The sequence below is a fragment of the Podarcis bocagei genome (assembly GCF_964188305.1).
Source record: "Podarcis bocagei genome assembly, chromosome: Z".
In the NCBI taxonomy this organism is placed as follows: Eukaryota; Metazoa; Chordata; class Lepidosauria; order Squamata; family Lacertidae; genus Podarcis; species Podarcis bocagei.
The window spans coordinates 17,846,411-17,864,575 of record NC_138140.1 but is presented as its reverse complement, the minus strand read 5'-3'; the positions used below and the strand labels follow the sequence as shown (position 1 = coordinate 17,864,575).

Here is an 18,165-nt window from a genome sequence, read left to right as displayed (position 1 = left end):
TGTGCTTTTTAAAATGGTATGATATTGCTTTAAATGTTTGGTAAAAGGTAAAGGTAAAGGGACCCCTGACCTTTAGGTCCAGTCGTGACCAACTCTGGGGTTGTGGCGCTCATCTCGCTTTACTGGCCGAGGGAGCCGGCGTACAGCTTCCGGGTCATGTGGCCAGCATGACTAAGCCGCTTCTGGCGAACCAGAGCAGCGCACGAAAATGCCGTTTTCCTTCCCGCCGGAGCGGTACCTATTTATCTAACGGCACTTTGACGTGCTTTTGAACTGCTAGGTTGGCAGGAGCAGGGACCGAGCAACAGAGCTTACCCCGTCGCGGGGATTCGAACCGCCGACGTTCTGATCAGCAAGTCCTAGGCGCTGTGGTTTAACCCATAGCACCACCCGCATCTGGTATGAATGTGCATTTGTCTTCCTCCTTGTTACTTTTGTCTTCCTGTCTTTTCAGGGTCCCTTTAGAAGCCCATCCCCAAAGAAATCACACTGTCTGCCCTTGTGGCTGCTAACAACCCCTCACCTCCTACCCAAAGTGCCTGCTGGATATATGTATCCCACCTCCTGCTGCCAATGCCTGCCCAGGCCCTTGCGCTGGTGAGCAGCAGATGCACGGCAGTGCCCCCATCGGCATGGCAACAGCACGTCTTGCCCAATGCAGTGTTACCACAAGCAGCTGCACCCAAAGCACAGGGCACCTGAGCCCCAGGCTCCGGCAGTTTCACAAAGCTGCATTCAGATGCTATCCCTGGCGTGGTTTCAGAAGAAGGGGGATGCTGAAGACAAAACAGACACGAAATCAGGAGAGAGAGGGAGAGAGAAAGACTTTGCAAGCATGGAACTGTTGCATCATTAGCATCTTTTTAAAAATCACTGCACCAAGCAGGATTGGAGATCTAGTTTGAAACATAGCAGCCTGATTGTCTCAGCTTTTGTTGTTTGAGAAAACAGAAGTTCCTAACACTTTGGGGGCATTTTAAATTTTTTTCTTTGTAGGTGCCAGATGAACTATTACAGATTGAGCCACCAGACTGCACACATGCATGGATCGTGTATTTCAAACCTTCCCTGCAAGTTTATTCTTCTTTTTTAAAGTCCCTTCATGTAGTAAGCTAGCTTATCTATTACTACTACTACTACTGCTACTACTACTACTATATTTATACCCCACCATTTTCCCTGACAGGGACTCAAGGAACAGTGTGGTGTAATGGCTAGAGCAGGGTGTTGCAACATGTAGCCCAAGGGCCACATGTGACCAACAAGGCCTTTCTTGGTGGCACTTGGCAACATTTGATGCCCCCCTGCAGCCCTCATGCTGCCTTCCCCAAGCCAGATAAGCAAGGCACTGGGCTTTGGGAAGGAAGCATACAGGCTCAGACAGGGTCCTGGAGTCTTCCTTCCTCCTTCCCAAAGCCTAGTGAGCACTTTCCCAACTTTGGGAAGAAGGTGGGAGTGCTCTGGGACCCTTCCCCAAAGCCCAGTGCCTTGCTTAGTGAGTTTTGGGAAGGCAGTGTGAGGGCTGGCGAGACTTTAAATTTTGGCTGTGCTCCCCTGTGCTACCATGAGGCAATGTGCAGCCCGCAGATTCCATGTCAAAGTACTCTTGCGGCCCACTTCGTATAAGTTGGACCACCCTGGGCTAGAGAGTCAGGCCAGATTCAAGGGGGAGTTGGTACCCCAGGCACTGCTGTGGGGTTGTGATGTCTCTCCATCCCCTCATCATGCCTTCTGTTTTTCCCCTCTGCTGAGCACCTGAAAAGGCCTGCAAGGAGGCGCCCCGCCACTCTTCCCCCCTTATGCCCCCCTCCATGAAAGCAGCTCTGCAAATATTTGAATTAAGGTCCCCCGGGGAGTCCCCGTCACCAAGTCACTGATTTCTCCTCCTTCATTATATCTCAGCGTAATTTACTGAGGGATGGCGTGTGCCTCTGATGGAGAGATTTCCCAGCAGGAGTCTCAGAGAGAGCTCACAAATCAAGGATGGGGGGGAGGCGCATGCGGAGGGCCATTAGAATATGAAAAGGTGAGGCAGGCTGTGGGGTGGAGAGGGTTCCCCCACCAACCCTCCCTCCATTCTTGCTCTTGTTCTCCAGGACCTAGGAGTGGAGCATTAGCAAATCATGTGCTAAGACTGTTTGTGCCTTCGCACTGAGGCAACGCTCTCCCAGCAAGGACCAACAGCATTGCTTTGACTGTAAAGATGCTGCCAGTGTCTCTGGTTTCATCAAAGAAGAGCACTACGGGTATTCTAAGGATAACAGACTGGTTGTGGCTAGGCCACAAGGTGTCACACAAGATTTTGACCACTCCAGTCATCTGTTTTATTAGGAACGTGAGATGAGGCCAGCTGGATCAGTCCAGTGGCCCATTTAGTTCAACATTCTCTTCTCATAGTGGACAACCAGGTGCCCCAATGAGAAGCCGACGGGAAGGACCCAAACCCAAAGTTTCCAGTAACTGGTATTCAGAATTATTAATTGCTTCCATGGTGGAGGCAGAGCATAGCCCTTGTGGCTAGTAGCCATCAATAGCCCTCTCCTCCACAAATTTGTCTAATCCTCTTTTAAAACCATCCAAGTTGGTGGCCATCACTGCCTCCTCTGTAGTATACATTTAAAGCAGTTTTCTACCATTTTAAATAATTGTGGCTTCCTCCAAAGAATCCTGGGAAGTGTGGTTTGTCAAGGATGCTGAAAGTTGTTAGGGGACACCCACCCACCCCACACTTCATTCCCCTCAGAGTTTTCTGGGATTGATTGTTAAGGCGCTCTGAGAGTTGTCATTAATTCAATGGATCTACTCTGTGTAGAATTTAGTTGGACTCAGCTCTCTCTGTTTGCTGTATAGATTAATATGGTTTGAGATTTAGGTTTTGTGGGGTTTATGACTGGCTTTTAATTTTTCATGTCAGCTTTACCAAGAAATTTGATGATCAACAAGAACACATGGATGAGTCTTATCCCAGGATTCTTACTATATATATTTATTTTTTATTTAGAAGGTTTATTCAGGGGTCACCAATCCTGCACCCATTAAGGCATCCAATTTGTGTGTCCAGGCAGGTTTTTTTTTCTTTTTTAAGCAAGCCTCTTAAACCCACCCACCCCCTCCCCCAAAAAAAGAAAACTAGGAAGCAACTCAAGGGAAGTCATAGTACTGCTCTATTCTGCCTTGGTCAGACTACAGTTAGTCCTGTGTCCAGTTCTGACAGGCTGGAACATGTGCAGAGGAGGACAACCAAGATGATAAGGGGACTGGAAATCAAGCCTTGTAAGGAATGGTTGAAGGAGAAGGGTATCTTTAGCCTGGAGAATAGAAGACCGAGAGGTGGTATGGCAGTCATTTTCAAATAAATGAAGGGCACATGGAAGAGGGAGCAAGCTTGTTTTCTGCTACTCCAGAGGGCAGGACCTGAACCAATGGATTCTGATGGTAAGAGCTGTTTGACAATGGACTCCCTCAGAAGGTGATGGGCTCTCCTTCATTGGAGGTTTTTAAGCAGAGGTTGGATGCCCACCTGTCAGGGATTCTTTAGTTGTGATTTAGTTGCAGGGAGTTGGACAAGATTATCTTTGGGGTCACTTCCAATTCTACAATTCAATGATGATTCAGAATATGCCAGTATGGGTAGGATATCCAGCTTCATATAACCAATATGCTTCACTCTAATGAACGAAGGGGTTAAGACCATAGAGTAAGCTGTCCTGACGGAATTTGCTAGGTCTCTCCCTCTTACCTTGGGAGGAAGGGTTACCAAACCTTTTTCTCTCACTTCTACCATGTGAGGCCTAAGCTGCATGCTCCAAGGTTACACTGTGTGGCTTAAGCAAGTCATCTTTGTGTTTCTATACAAATAATTTAGAAACATTTTATCCAGGTGTGCCAAGTGGTGGGGACTGAGGGGTCTTTAGCCTCCCTCTCCCATTTTTCAGGGTGGGGGCTGGGCTCTCCCCAAATCCTGCGGCCTGCTTTGTCTACTCCTACCTGCCCAATGTCACACGGGGAGGAGGAGACCAAACGTGGAGCCCAGCTCCATGTTCTCCATTCCCCACCCAGCATGCAAGCGCCAGCATCACAGCAGCAGCACACCCACATATCCCAGCTCATGTGCTAGGTGGGGAGGAGACAAATCACATGACATGTAACATGACACACCCCTGCAATGTGGGGGGCAAGTCAGTGCCCCTGATTTTATCATTTTGGAATAACCTAAGTAAACTGCTTGACTTTTCTTGCTGCTGCATGGGAAAGCACATGACCTTTGAAGTTTTTTTTAAGTAACCCATTTTAAACCAAATGTGTGGTCTCTTTCTATGCTAAGGGAAGAGGGGAACTTTGGAAGCAACTTAGAAATGGATATTTTAAAGGTATAACAGCCTATATTTCCACGTTTTACTTTGCTGCATATTTTGCGATTTTAAATCTCGGCTGGGGCTCTCTCACCAAAGAGTACTTGCCCTAAAACTGGATCTAGGAATCCAGGTAACACTCCTTTTTCTTTTTTTATATACTTTTATTTTATTTTATACTTTTAAACCAAATACAGAACAAAAAAAACAACACTATGCTCCTAAGTGACTTTTGTGAAATGAGCCGACCTGCTTCCATGTGTCACAGTTATTCGCCAATGAGCTGTGATTAATAAGTGAGTAATTTGCACATCAGGCAATAGGAATCCAGGAGTTCTAAAGTGCTTCTTTCTCTCCTCCTCTTCAGTATAGCTTCTGTCTTATTTTCTAGTAGTCTTTGGAACCTCTGCAGTTTGCCCTTTTCCCCTAGCAACCAGGAGGCTTCTTTCCTGACACGGGTTCGTCTGAGATCAGGTACTCCCTAGCATTTCTGCAAATGCTACCACACAATAACTGAAGGTGGGTATTAAAGTATCCTCTCCTCAAGTGGTAAGTGCAAAATGTGAAAACTGTGCTTTGGCATGTTTCTGGCTGTGCAGGACATAAAGACCAGACAACTAATAAAGAGTTCACATTCCACATGCAAGGCAGGTGGCACTCTGCCAAGGAGCGACAACCCTTCCCCTATGAATGAAGTAAGGTTCCAGTTCTCTTTGTTCTGAATTTAAAGCCAATTTAAACAAGAACATGGGAAGCTACTGTATACTGCAGAGTCAGACTAGCGGTCCTACATGGACTAACAGCAGATTTGTAGGGGGTTTTGAGTAGGGGATATTCCCTGCCCTACCAGGAGAACCTACAGGTTGAACCTGAGACCTTCTACATGCAGAGTAGATACTCTATTATTGAACTAACCAAAACTTTTCCCAAGAAAGAGGAAATTGACTTATGCCCCAATGAACATAGTAATTTTCAAGCTTCTCTGCATTGCAACAGACCAGCACAGTTGTCCACTCTGGAAATTAAAACCACAGGGCTACTTCCATGCTTTCAATGGAAACATGTAGTACGATTCATGCAACACGTTGGTGACTAATATACACACAAGTAATCAAGAAGCCGCTGTTTGCCCCCAATGGGGCCCTTTTACTGGGGCTTGCAGGTAGCACACTCCCAAGGTAGTTTTCCGGGCTTCTTCAGTGGTCTAATCTCAAAGCCTTGAGATGTATATTGATATTCAATTTCATAGAGAATATATTTCTTGGCTTAAGATCTTGATTACTTGGACTGCCAGGGTGAAACAGGTGCAAAATGCCAGCACCCTGTCTACAACTTTATTAACATCCATCTACAACTTCACTAGCATCTCTCGGTATTGTGAACAACATCGAACTTAGCTTTTGTTGGTATCTTCATGACCTTACCTAAAAAGATAAAGAAAACAAAAGACTGAGTTAAGCACTTGAAAAATCCATTGAAATCAGACATTATAAGTTCATCTCAGGTTGGGTAGTTCGCAAGTCTCTGTAGCTTTGCATAAGTTTATGTATTTTTCTCAGAAGATTGATAAAGAATGCATAATTATTTTGGTAATCATTGTGTGTATATTAGTTGCCAACATGTTGCATGAATCGTACTACTTCTAACAGCAGCACAGGTTGCATTTTTCTAGCATTATTGTATTTTCAATGGAAACATGGCAGGACCTATCATGGCAATTTTTTTTGAGAAGATTTGATCCCACATCAAGTCTTGGTGAAATGAATGTTGCCTGGTCTCTTCTTAGAGTGGACCAGCCTTTTGTTTAAATGTTTTGATGTCTGTAGTCAGACAAATGGTGAGCTGGTGCGAGGAAGAGAGATCGTTGCCACCTTCCTCTAAAACAAAACAGAACAGTCCTACGTGAAAGCTGGCCTTTGAGCCAGGAGAGGCTGTGCTGGGAGACCTTACCACTTCCCTGCGATGTGTCAGAGCAGAGTTCTTCAAAATTACTGACCCACCACCAGGGGAATCCGATTGCAACAATATGTGTGGCAAGCAACCCCTCGCTCCTCCACGGAGGCCCTGCGTGGATAATCTCCAAGCTCCTATGAATAGAGAGCGCTGGATTCAATCTACGGTTCCCCGGGGGACGTGCCTTACAGGAGAAGTGCAGTGATGGGGAGAAGTTCAAGGGGGAGCTGCTTGTGGTAGTTTGTATCTGGGGAACAGGGAGGTGTTGTGTATCGGCTCAGACTGCTATTCTATCTGCACTGATTCCCTGACACATAAAATCATAGAATTGTAGAGTGAGAAAGGACCTCAATGGTCATCCTGTCCAACCCTCCTGTGATGCGGGAATCATAGATAAAAAAATCCATGACAGATGGCTATCCAACCTCAACTTACTTTTATTTTATTATTTATTAAATTTGTATACTGCCCTTCATCCATAGATTCCAGGATGGTTCAAAACATATAAAATACAAGATAATAAAAAGCACAAAATACCTTAAAAGTAAGAAAAAGAACATGCCAATAGCCCCGCCAATGAAGCAGAGCCTGCCACTTTCTGAGGGAGCCCGTTCAACAGTCAAAAGGCACTTACAGCTTAGTCAGAATCTCCTTTCCTGTCATTTGAATCCATTGGTTCTGGTGCTACCCTCTGGAGCAGCAGAAAACAAGCTTGCTCCATCTTCCATGTGGGAGCCCTTCAGTTCCTTGAAGATGGTTATGATGGCACCTCTAAACCTTCAGTGTGGTGTAGTGGTTAAGAGCGGTAGACTCGTAATCTGGTGAACAGGGTTCGCTTCCCTGCTCCTCCACATGCAGCTGCTGGGTGACCTTGGGCCAGTCACACTTCTCTGAAGTCTCTCAGCCCCACTCACCTCACAGAGTGTTTGTTGTGGGGGAGGAAGGGAAAGGAGAATGTTAGCCGCTTTGAGACTCCTTAGGGCAGTGATAAAGCGGGATATCAAATCCAAACTCTTCTTCTTCTCTTCTCTTGGCTAAACATGCCCAAATCCTTCTACCGTTCCTCATAAGGCTTGGTTTCCAGACCCTTTGTCATCTTGGCTGCACACATTCCAGCTTGTGAACATACTTCTCAAACTGTGATGTCAGCTTGGTGTTGTTCAAACTGGCTGGCAGCAGCTCTCCAGGGTTTCAGACCTGCCCTACTTGGGAGATGTCACTGGGGATGGAACCCTGGACCTTCATCATGCAAGACAGATGCTCTACGACTGACATTCACCCTTTCCTCTAAAACTGAAGTAAGATTCTAGTCCTCATGTTCCTAAATAAAATACTGTATTAAATAGAAACAGAGGCAGTCACATTATCCTGAGTCAGACCACTGGTCCATTTAGCTTACTATTGTCTACACTGACTGACAGTGGTTCTCCAGGGTTTCAGAGTCAGAACTATGGCCCCTCCTCCAAAATAAAATAAGATTCTAGTCCACATTGTTTCTAAATAAAAGTATGATTTAAATAAGGAGCTGTCCTTTGCTGAATCAGACATTGGTCTATCTAGCTCAGTATTGTCTGCTCTGACTGGCAACAGCTCTCTGGACATTCAGACAGGGTTTTCTCCCAGACTTACATGGAGATGCCATCTGGGATTAAACATGGGACCTTCTTTCATATTGATACTTTTATTGCTATGTATTTTTTGTAAACTGCTTTGAGGATGCTTTAAAAAAAAACCAAACAATGTATACATTTTATGAAATAAATAAGAAAATAAATAAATAAATTTTCCCTCAAAGAATCCTGTAGTCTGTTAAGGGTGCTGGGAATTGTAGCACTGTGGGAGTGGTAAACTACAGTTCCCAATATTCCTTTTTGGTGGGGGGTGGATCCATGTGATTTATATGTGTTTTATGAGGTGGACATCATAACAGGGAATCCTGAGTAGACCTGATGTCTACCCAGCCCTGCATTCGGTAACCTATGTTATTTCATTTTCAAATATTCTGAATTTTGTACAGAGTACTGTACAGGTTAGAGTCCCTTCCTTCTGCCTCTTTTACTCATGCTCTTTACCAACGTGCAGGAGACCAGGCATGCCTTGCTGAAACCCTATAAAAACAAAGGCAGGAAAGAGTCTGAAAGCAGCCCTGTGTGCAATAAAATCACATCAAGACCGCCTTCCTTTCCCCCTTCCAGTGTGGTATCAATGCGCACGCATGCTTTGGTAACCCAGAGGATTTAAAAAAAGAAGAAGATGCAAATGAACAGATGGAACGGAAAGATGAGGCAGAACGCCCGTGCCCTAATTCTGGAAATCATTTTAAGAAATTCTCCTAGCTGAACTGGAATCCAGAAGGAAGAAGACAGAAAGCAGACGGGACCATGTGGGAAATAGGGGGATGGAATAGATGGGAGAAATTTGCTTGGAATAATGTAAGAACCACTAGTCCATCCAGTGCAGAATCCTCTTTTCACAGTGGCCAGCCAGATGCCCCAAAGGGAAATTCACTAGCAGGATTTGAGCACAAGAGCAACTCTCCGTTCCTGTGGTTTTCAGCAAATTGTATTCAGAAGTGCTGCTGCCTCCAGCTGTGGAGGCAAAGCATAGCCATCCTGGTGAGCAGCCATTGGTAGCCTTGAACTCCCTGAATTCCCAGAAGATGCTTCTGACTGGCACTGTGAGAACAGGATGCTGGGCTAGAAGGGCCTTTGGCCTGATTCAGAAACGCTCTTCTTACGTTCTTCTTATGGAAAATCAGCATTGAGGGGGAAATGTGCCTATTAGGCAAAAACGCCATCCAAAGATCTTTATATTAGGAGAAATTCACACTGAAATGCTGAAAAATTTTCACATGGGCTTAGAGAAAAATTGCAAACTGACACGGAAATGTGGAGAACAGAATTTAAGAAAAGAAAAATGAGAAGCAAAACTGGTCCTCGCACATATGCCACTGGGCCCCCTCTCCATAACCTGCCCCGATCCTGTCTTATACTGTGCTTTTGATGGGCAACAAACCTTCAGGTAAGGATAAAAATAAAAGCGGCAGTGGGGATACAGGGATAACATGGTACCCATTGCAAAATTAGTGGCAGCCCATCATTCCTGCCTATCTCTGCTTCATCACACGTGCTGTGCAGGATAACTTCCTGGTGGATCATACCACCTGTTAATTTCTGTGCAGGGAGGAAACCGCCATTTGGATTTTCTGCCTTGAGTACCAACAGGTCTTGAACCAGCCACCCACAGATCATTCTTCCAGGTGGACTGAGCTGAAATTAACCTGGAGAGAGAAAGAGGGGGAAATTTGGTCCGGCGGCACCTATTCTTTGAAACTCAGTGCTTGTTGACATTAGGAAGCTGAACTCACTGTTGATGTTATTTATTTTATTTATGGATTTCATAAAATGTATAAACACATTGCTTGATGGTAAAAAAACAAAAAACAACACAACCCACCCAAAAATCAAAACCCTCAAAGCGACTTGCAAAAAACAGTTATGCAATAAAATTATGAATAAGGAAAATGAACAGTCATAATGTTTTAAATTCAAAAAGTTAAAGTAGCAAGAGACTAGAAGCAGATTGAAACTCACATCAACTTTCTAAGCACCTGTGCAGGCTTGCCTAAACAAAAATGTTCTTAGCAGGTGCTGAAAAGAGTACTGTGAAGGCACCTGCCTAATATCAATAGGCAGGGAGTTCCAAAGTATAGGTGCTGCCAAGCTGAAAGATGTTGACAAGTTTTAATCTTTTTAACGGTTGGTTTTAATTATTTCTAAATGTCTAAATTATTTTTAACCACTTTTGATAATTTTAACATTTATCATAATGTGTTTAGAGGCTTTACTACAATCAAGCAAAGGTAAATCATGTTTCTCTCATTGTGGCTGATCAGAAGAGCAGGACCACAAGGGGTGGCAACCCTGGCTCTCAGTCCAAAACCCAGATGCGCCCACAGGGGTCTAGGAAGTTTGGCAACCCAAGATTGGGAGAGGGAAGTTGCATGATGTTCCTGTAAAGCTGAAGCTGTCTCTGTGCTTGCACCCTTCCAAAATCTGTTCAGCTGAATGTTTGCCAGCCGTTTCATGAGGCTACAGCAAATAAAGAAGAGGAAAATTCATATTGTTGTCCCTCTCTTTCAGAGCAGCTGAAAGGTGCTCCTCTCCTTAAACTTCCTCACCCCTGCTGGCCATTAGAAGAACTTGTAGCTAATAACTCGTGTCCAAGTTTGCTTAGTTCCTCCTCCCTCCTAAATCTCTTTTCCCTTTGTGCCTTGTCTTTTAAGATTGCATGTTTGTTCTTTCCCCAGATCTGTAAGTGCTCTGGAAAACTTTGGCTGAAGAAGGGGGTGAATAATGCCCCCTTTTGGCCAGTTTGCCACCTCAATACAATCCCATGCATGGTTTCTTAGAAGAAAGCCCAATGGTAAAAGGTAAAGGTAAAGGGACCCCTTACCATTAGGTCCAGTTGTGTCCGACTCTGGAGTTGCGGCACTCATCTCGCTTTATTGGCCGAGGGAGCCGGCATACAGCTTCCGGGTCATGTGGCCAGCATGACTAAGCCGCTTCTGGCAAACCAGAGCAGCACACGGAAACGCCTTTTACCTTCCCACCATAGCGGTACCTATTTATCTACTTGCACTTTGACGTGCTTTCAAACTGCTAGGTTGGCAGGAGAGGGACTGAGGAACGGGAGCTCACCCCTTCGCGGGGATTCAAACCGCCGACCTTCTGATCAACAAGTCCTAGGCTCTGTGGTTTAACCCACAGCGCCACCCACGTCCCAATGGGGTTTATCCCAACTAAGCATCTAGGTGATAGGTAGCTATCCTTTGGCCTCCAGATATTTTTGGGCTCCAACTGCCATCATCCCCAGCCGGGGTGATGAGGGCTGGAGGATCACAGATTAGCCTCCGCAGCTATTATGACTGCAGACTTCTTAAGCCTGCACTACACATCCAGTAGGATGAGGTTATTGGTAGAGACCTAAGTGATAAGGTAGACTATACCCTTTCTAGCTGGTGGGGACGGCGACAATTTTTAATGTTCCCTCTTGGACCCAAGCAAACAACAAAACTCCCTGCTAGTAGAAAGCTAGCACATGTCAGAAAGGCAGGAAGATTCTCCAACCCTGCATTCTTCAATCACTTCAAATGCAGGACCCATATTCAATTGAAATGTAAGACCATAAGAAGAGAATGGTTGCTGGATCAGGCCAAAGAGGGCTGCAAGCAGGACCCAAGCACAGGAGTACTCTCCCCTCTTGTAGTTTCCAGCAACTAGTATTCAGAAACATTGCTGTCTCCAACCATGGAAGTAGAGTGTTGACATTGCGGCTAGTAGCCCTCAGCCAATCCACTTTTAAAGCCATCTAAGCTGGGGGCCATAACTGTCTCCTGTGTGAGAGATTTCCATACTTTTTAAATCATTGCCACTCACTTCAATCAGGCTGTATTGAGGTCCTGGCCCAGGAGTTGAAGAGTGATGTGGACCCTATCTTATTCCCTTTCCTGCTAGCTTTCTATTTGCAATGAGTTGGTGTGATTTACAGTCATTGTTGCCTACTCAGATATTTAGAATGCTGGTGTGTATTTAGTTCATGACTGGTTTTAATTGTTTTTACTAACTAATTCTATTGTTTTATTCTTTTTGTAAACTGTTTTGAGACATTTATTTATTGAATTTATATCCCCCTCTATGGAGCTCCAGAGACTCTCCTCCTCATCATTTAATCCCCACAACAACCCAGCAAAGCAGGTTAGGCAGAGAGTGAGCGAATGACTCCCACTGACCTTCATAGCCAAGTAAGGAGATTCAAACTCCCAAGTCCTAGCCTGGTGCTCTAACCACCACACCAAATTAGCTTTCAAAAGATTATTGTTTGTTTACTACCATAAAGCGGTATATAAATTTTGTGAAATAAAAATAAAAATAAAATGAATGTTTGTTTGGGGGTGTTTATAAAGGTGAACCTTCCTCCAGCAAGCTCCAAGTGGTACAGTCCCTTCTAGAGCCCCAGCACAAAGGGACTCAACCACTTCTTGCCCAGAAGCCAAGCAGGGCTTTTAAATCTAGTGGACTGTTCTGCAGATGAAGCTTTTGGAGGTGTGGGAGGCAAGCAGCTGGACTGCGATGGAGGGAGCCAAGCCTGCTCAGTTTGGGAAGGTTTTCTGTGAGGGAGGGAAGAGGCAGAGAGAGGGGAACAGCCGTGTTCAGTGGAAAGGAATGTCCTCCCGGGATGGCTCGGCTGAACCTCAGCCAAGAGTCCCTGTGAAGCCAGCTCTTTTCCAAGCCTGCAACCTCAGGCTGTGTGTGTTTTAAGGAGGACAGAAAAGCACACAACTTTGTTTCTTTCTCTTTCGAAAATTTTCATGACTTTTCTGGAAATGTTCTTCCACACACCCCAGTGTGGCTCACACACCCCACATGTGTGAGTTTCCAGGAGAGGGCAGGAGGTAGCAGTCCCCCGCCCCAAATAAATCATAAACCCCAGCTCCTCTCTCCTTTTTTAAAGAGGTAGGTTTCTAGCATTTGTAGAAGCTGAGGTATGAGGCAAAATGTGCAGACAGCAATCTCATTTGTTGTGAGAGAAATTAGCCCTTTCCATAGTTTACATTTATTTATTATTTAATGTATGTGTTGTTTTATTTTATTTACAGAATGTACATCCCTTCTTTTTCTCCCAAGGCGCTCATTGTGGCATATGTGGTTATTGCCCTCATTTAATTCCCACAATCACCCTGTGTGGTAGGTTAGCATGAAAATAGGCTGAAGGTCAGGGCCGTAGATAGGGGGTGGTAAGGTGGGCCCCAGCCAGGGGCGCAGGTGATTGGGGGCACAAAATCAGCTAAAAATATGTCCATAAATATAAATATTGATTATTGCCTCATAAGAAATGGTTTTAAATAGAGGCTGAATTGAATGGGTGGAGGGGAGGGGATTGGAGGAGAGGCAGAAAGAAGAGCTAATTTGTCCATGGCTAGGGGGCGCAATCTGGACGGTTCTGCCAGGGGCACAAACCACCTCATCTATGGCTCTGCCCAAGGTCTTGCCAAGTGAGCTTCATGGCCTAGTGGGGGTTCGAATCCTGATATTCAGCACTCTCACCACTCCACCCCATCCCTGGAAAAATCCCTGTGGGCACCCAGATAAGCCCACAGAGTCCTCCCCAGTAAATGGGTCTAAAAAAATATCACAGCTGAGGGTTCAAACCAAAGTGTGTCTAACCAAGAGGTTAGGCCTCAGACAAGGTAAGGCAAAGGGAGCATTTTCTGCACCTGCAATGAACCCCCATCCCCATATTGCATATATACAGAGAGTGAAAGTTTACAGGATTTATAGAAGCTGAGATATGAGGCAAAATACATAGGCCATATTCTTACTGTAATTTGTTTTGTGAGAAACTAGCCTGCTCTCCTCGCTTTCAGTATTTTGATTCACCCCCCTCCCCTCAAAAAAATCCCATGGAGCCAATTCAAAGGTGCTTGCAGACTAGGGGTGGTTGTGGCGATTTTTTAATACAGCAAATAGGTTGTCACAATCTTGCAAACGAGTTGTAGGATGCAGTTTTGGGGGGTCATACAAGCTGCATAGACATCTTACCTTTAAAGCACATTCCTGCTCCCCAAAATCCTGGGGACTGCAGTTTGCGCCTCAAGAGAGAGAGCTACCATTCCAGCACCCTCAACAAACTGCAGTTCCCAGGGTCTGCTCTGTGAAAAACATGGTGGTCATGCTGGTGTTCTTTCATTTGTTGGAATCCCCCATCAGGAAAGTTTAAATCTGGTTTAACAGAGAGGAGCGGGGTAGACAAAATACAGGGTGGTGAATAATTTCTGTGCATGAGAAGCACTGACCCCATAATAAGCCCCAACCTGGAAAAATCATTGGGTGGTATTCAATGCTGGAGGTGACCCATTGAAGTTAATGGCCATGACTACTTTAGGCCCATTTATTTAAATGGGTCCACTGTGAGGAGGATGTAGTTGAATGCAATCCATAGAAATGAATGGACCTTCCTCCAAAATAATACAAGGTTCCAGACCCCATGGTACAAAATAAAGGGGTGACTTAAGTAAGAAACTGCCTCATACTCAGTTAGATCCATCAGTCCACCTAGCGCAGTACAATGGTACCTCAGGTTAAGTACTTAATTCGTTCTGGAGGTCCGTTCTTAACCTGAAACTGTTCATAACCTGAAGCACCACTTTAGCTAATGGGGGCCTCCTGCTGCTGCTGCGCTGCCGGAGCACGATTTCTGTTCTCATCCTGAAGCAAAGTTCTTAACCTGAGGTAATATTTCTGGGTTAGCGGAGTCTGTAACCTGAAGCGTATGTAACCTGAAGCGTATGTAACCCGAGGTACCACTGTATTATTTGCACTGAGAGGCAGCAGCTCTCCAGGGTTTTGAAAGCGGGTCTCTCTCCCAGCCCTACTTGGGGGGCTGAACCTGGAACAATCTGTATGCAGATACTCTACCCACTACGCCACGCCCCCTTCCCCAAACCCGAAGAACGTAAGAAGAGCCCGCTGGATCAGGCCAGTGGCCCATCTAGTCTAGGATCCTGTTATCATGGCGGCCAATCTGATGCCTGCAGAAACTGATGCCTGAGGTTCATTCGCACTGTGGACCGCTCTGAGACCTCTAGGTATAGGGCGGTATATAAATTCAATAAATAATAATAATTTAAGCAGGACCTGAGCGTGACACCTCTCCCCTCTTATGGCTTACGGCAATTGTTATTCGGAAAAATTGCTGCCTTTAACCTTGGAGGCAGAGCCTAGGTATCATGGTTAGTAGCCATTGATAGCCCTAATTGTTTATTTTTTTTATTTAAAAACCCTGCATAAATCCTCCTCCTCCGCGGGTTCGAATCCTGACCTCTCCCTTCGCGTCCCCAGCTCTGCGAGTGTGTTTGTGTTTATTCCTGCTCTCTCCCTTGAAGTAATCCACACACCAGCTGCCTGCCTGCCTGCCTCTCTCCCCCTTCTCGTCCTCCGTCTCCTTCCACCCCCCCTCCTCCGTTTTTTCTATAACTCAAAAGCTTGTCAGCCTAGTTCCAGACTACTGGCGCCAACCTTCTCTCCGGGAAGGGGAAGAAGAGAAGCGGGAGGGAGGGGAGAAAAGGCTCCTTCACATGAACGCACATCAAACCAGCCCTTTATCTCCCCGGAATGCTTTTCAGCTGCACTTTTCCTTCTCCCTCCACCCCCCGCCCTCCTTAAACCTCCCCCTACCCCTGCAAAAATAAAATACCATTGCTACCCTTAATGAAGGAGGCTGCAAAGGAGAATATTATATATGCGTCTGTCTGCCTGCATGCAGTGTGTGTGTGTGCGTGCAAGTGAGTCTACTCGGAAGTAAAGGGGTTGTTGCTTTGTAACGGGGTTGGCTCCGCTGGAAGGGCTTGCAAGCCTAAATAAATAGCGGGTGGAGAAACGCGGGGGGGGGGGTGGAATAGAAAACACCCAAGCAAACACGGCATCTATTATTTATCCAGGCGATTAATTATTGAAGGCGCTGTTGGGGGGGCACAGAAAAATAGGTGTGTGTTGGAGGGAGGGGGAGATGCAGAAAGTGCATGCAAGCCCTGGGAATAGGGAGAGAAAGGAAATAAAATGGGGGTGTTGTTTTGCAAAGACAATGAAGGGCGCTGAGCCAATACCCCCCCCCACACACACACAGAGAAAAACCCCTCCCGCCAACTCCGTACAGGAAGGAAGGGGGGTTATCACACAACTCAAGTTTGCGAAAGAGATCCAGATTATTTTTTATGGGGGGGTGGAGTCAACAGTTGACTTTTCATTCCCCAAAGCGGGCTAATCCTCTCCCCATTACCACTATGGGGGGTGTTTCATGCAAGACTCCTACTTTCTGGAGGAATTACTTTCCACTTTTTCTGGAGCAGAGGAGAGAGGAAAGAGGGAGACAGGGTGGGGGGGGGGGACTCAAAGAAGAGTGTTGGATTTTATTGGATCGGAGACTCCAGGTTCTCAAATTCTTGCTTGGGTCTGAAGGTCCCAACTGGTTTGATCATGGTCTACTCAGAAGTAAACAATGAAGCTTTATTTGCAGGAAAGTGCAGGGTAGGTTTGCAACCTAAGTGACCTTGCTGCTCCCCCCCCCCCCAATAAATAGGATTGGTAAAGGACTCTTAAACAGCAAATGACATAGGAGAGGGGGGAGTGTGTAACCCGCTTCTCTCCCTGCTGTGGAATCGCTCTGGATCACCCCTTCCCCAAAGCATCTGTTACCCCTGCAGAGGTTCTAAATCTGTATTTAAACCAAAGTTTAGGAGTGGGAGAGCAGGAAGTGGAAGAGATGACCTCCCTGAAAGCTGTTTTCCGGAAGTGGGTTGAGCTAAAGGGGTTCAAAATGTGTATTTAAACATACATGAAAATGGGGGACAGGACCAGGAAAATATGGGGGGGAGGATGAAGACACGACAAGTGGGGAAAGGGTTATGTACCCCTTCCTCCTGCCTTAAAATTGCCCCCTCTCAAGCAGCTTTCTCCATGTGCCTTTCTCTCCAGGGGTTCCAAATGTGTAAATAAACACGTTTTAGAAGTGGGGGAGCAAGAACTGGAACAGATGGGGAATGGAGAAAGGACAGGCAGGAATTGCCCTATCTTGAAGTAGCTTTCCTAAAGTAGCCTTTGCAGCGTTTAATAATGAGTCTCCAAGCACAAGTTTAGAAGTGGGGGAGCAGGAACTGGAAGAGATGGGATAATGGAGAAGCAACGAAGGTGGAGAGAATGCACCCCTTCCCCCTATTTCTCTCAAAGTGGCTCTGGTTTTTGCAGGCCTGGCGCATAACCTTTCGTGCAAAAGCAGCAAGCCACATCCAGTATTCTGCCCACTTTGCCTCCGGCCCCACCCACCACTGGCATGTGGCCCCCAGAGGGTCACCAATGACAGAATGTGGCCCTCCAGTCTGGAAATCCCCTCCTGCTCTATGCAGTATTTGTGAAATTTCCCAGAGGCACATACCCAGGAAATAAGGACGTGGGTGGCGCTGTGGGTTAAACCACAGAGCCTAGGACTTGCCAATCAGAAGGTCGGTGGTTCAAATCCCCACAACGGGTTGAGCTCCCGTTGTTTGGTCCCTGCTCCTGCCAACCTAGCAGTTCGAAAGCACGTCAAAGTGCAAGTAGATAAATAGGTACCGCTCCGGTGTTTCCATGCGCGTTTCCATGCGCTGCTCTGGTTCGCCAGAAGCGGCTTAGTCATGCTGGCCACATGACCCAGAAGCTGTACACCAATAAACGAGATGAGCGCCACAACCCCAGAGTCGGCCACAACCGGACCTAATGGTCAGGGGTCCCTTTACCTTTACTGTACTCAGACTGATCCCACAGACTGAATCTTAACCAGCCATTCATCGTATGAAGACTTGCACTTAAAAACATCACAAAGAGGCATTTGCTTTCTCATCTGTGAAATGGGTTCAACTGATCCACCTTGCAAAACTGTTGTGAGGAATATAAAAACTGAAAAGATTAATTGTGCTTGGAAAGTTCAGGACTCCCATGGCAGGGACCACACCTGGTTCCTGTTGTTGGTTTCACTTTTCTCCTCTCTGCATCAAAGGCAGGGAGCAGGGATTTGATTCAAGGAAGCACATCTTCCAATCCAAAAGACCCCTTGTGACCTGAATAGGCTCACCAAATTTCATTTCAATCACTTGACATCCACAGGAGCACACCCACCAACTTTTGGAACAGGAGACTTGGACAAACAGGGCAAAGATGTTTGGCCAATTAAAATTTGGGCCACCACATTCAGACATGAGGCGTCTGAATGGGGCTGATTCAGACATGGTGTGTGTGTGTGTGTGTGTGTGTGTGTGTGTGTGTGTGTG

General features: G+C 46.0%; 1 long non-coding RNA gene across 2 annotated transcripts; it reads right to left on the bottom strand.

Moving 5' to 3' along the window:
- Positions 1-5,483: 5,483 nt before the first annotated feature.
- Positions 5,484-15,362, bottom strand: LOC308578491. Of its 2 annotated transcripts, XR_014003943.1 has the most exons (4): positions 15,186-15,362; positions 13,907-14,086; positions 9,469-9,585; positions 5,484-5,776 (listed from the first exon to the last, which is right to left on the bottom strand). It is a non-coding gene; the product is annotated as an uncharacterized lncRNA (long non-coding RNA). The 2 variants fall into 2 exon arrangements; XR_014003944.1 differs by lacking the exon at positions 5,484-5,776 and having other exon boundaries at positions 8,028-9,585; positions 15,186-15,358.
- Positions 15,363-18,165: the final 2,803 nt, after the last annotated feature.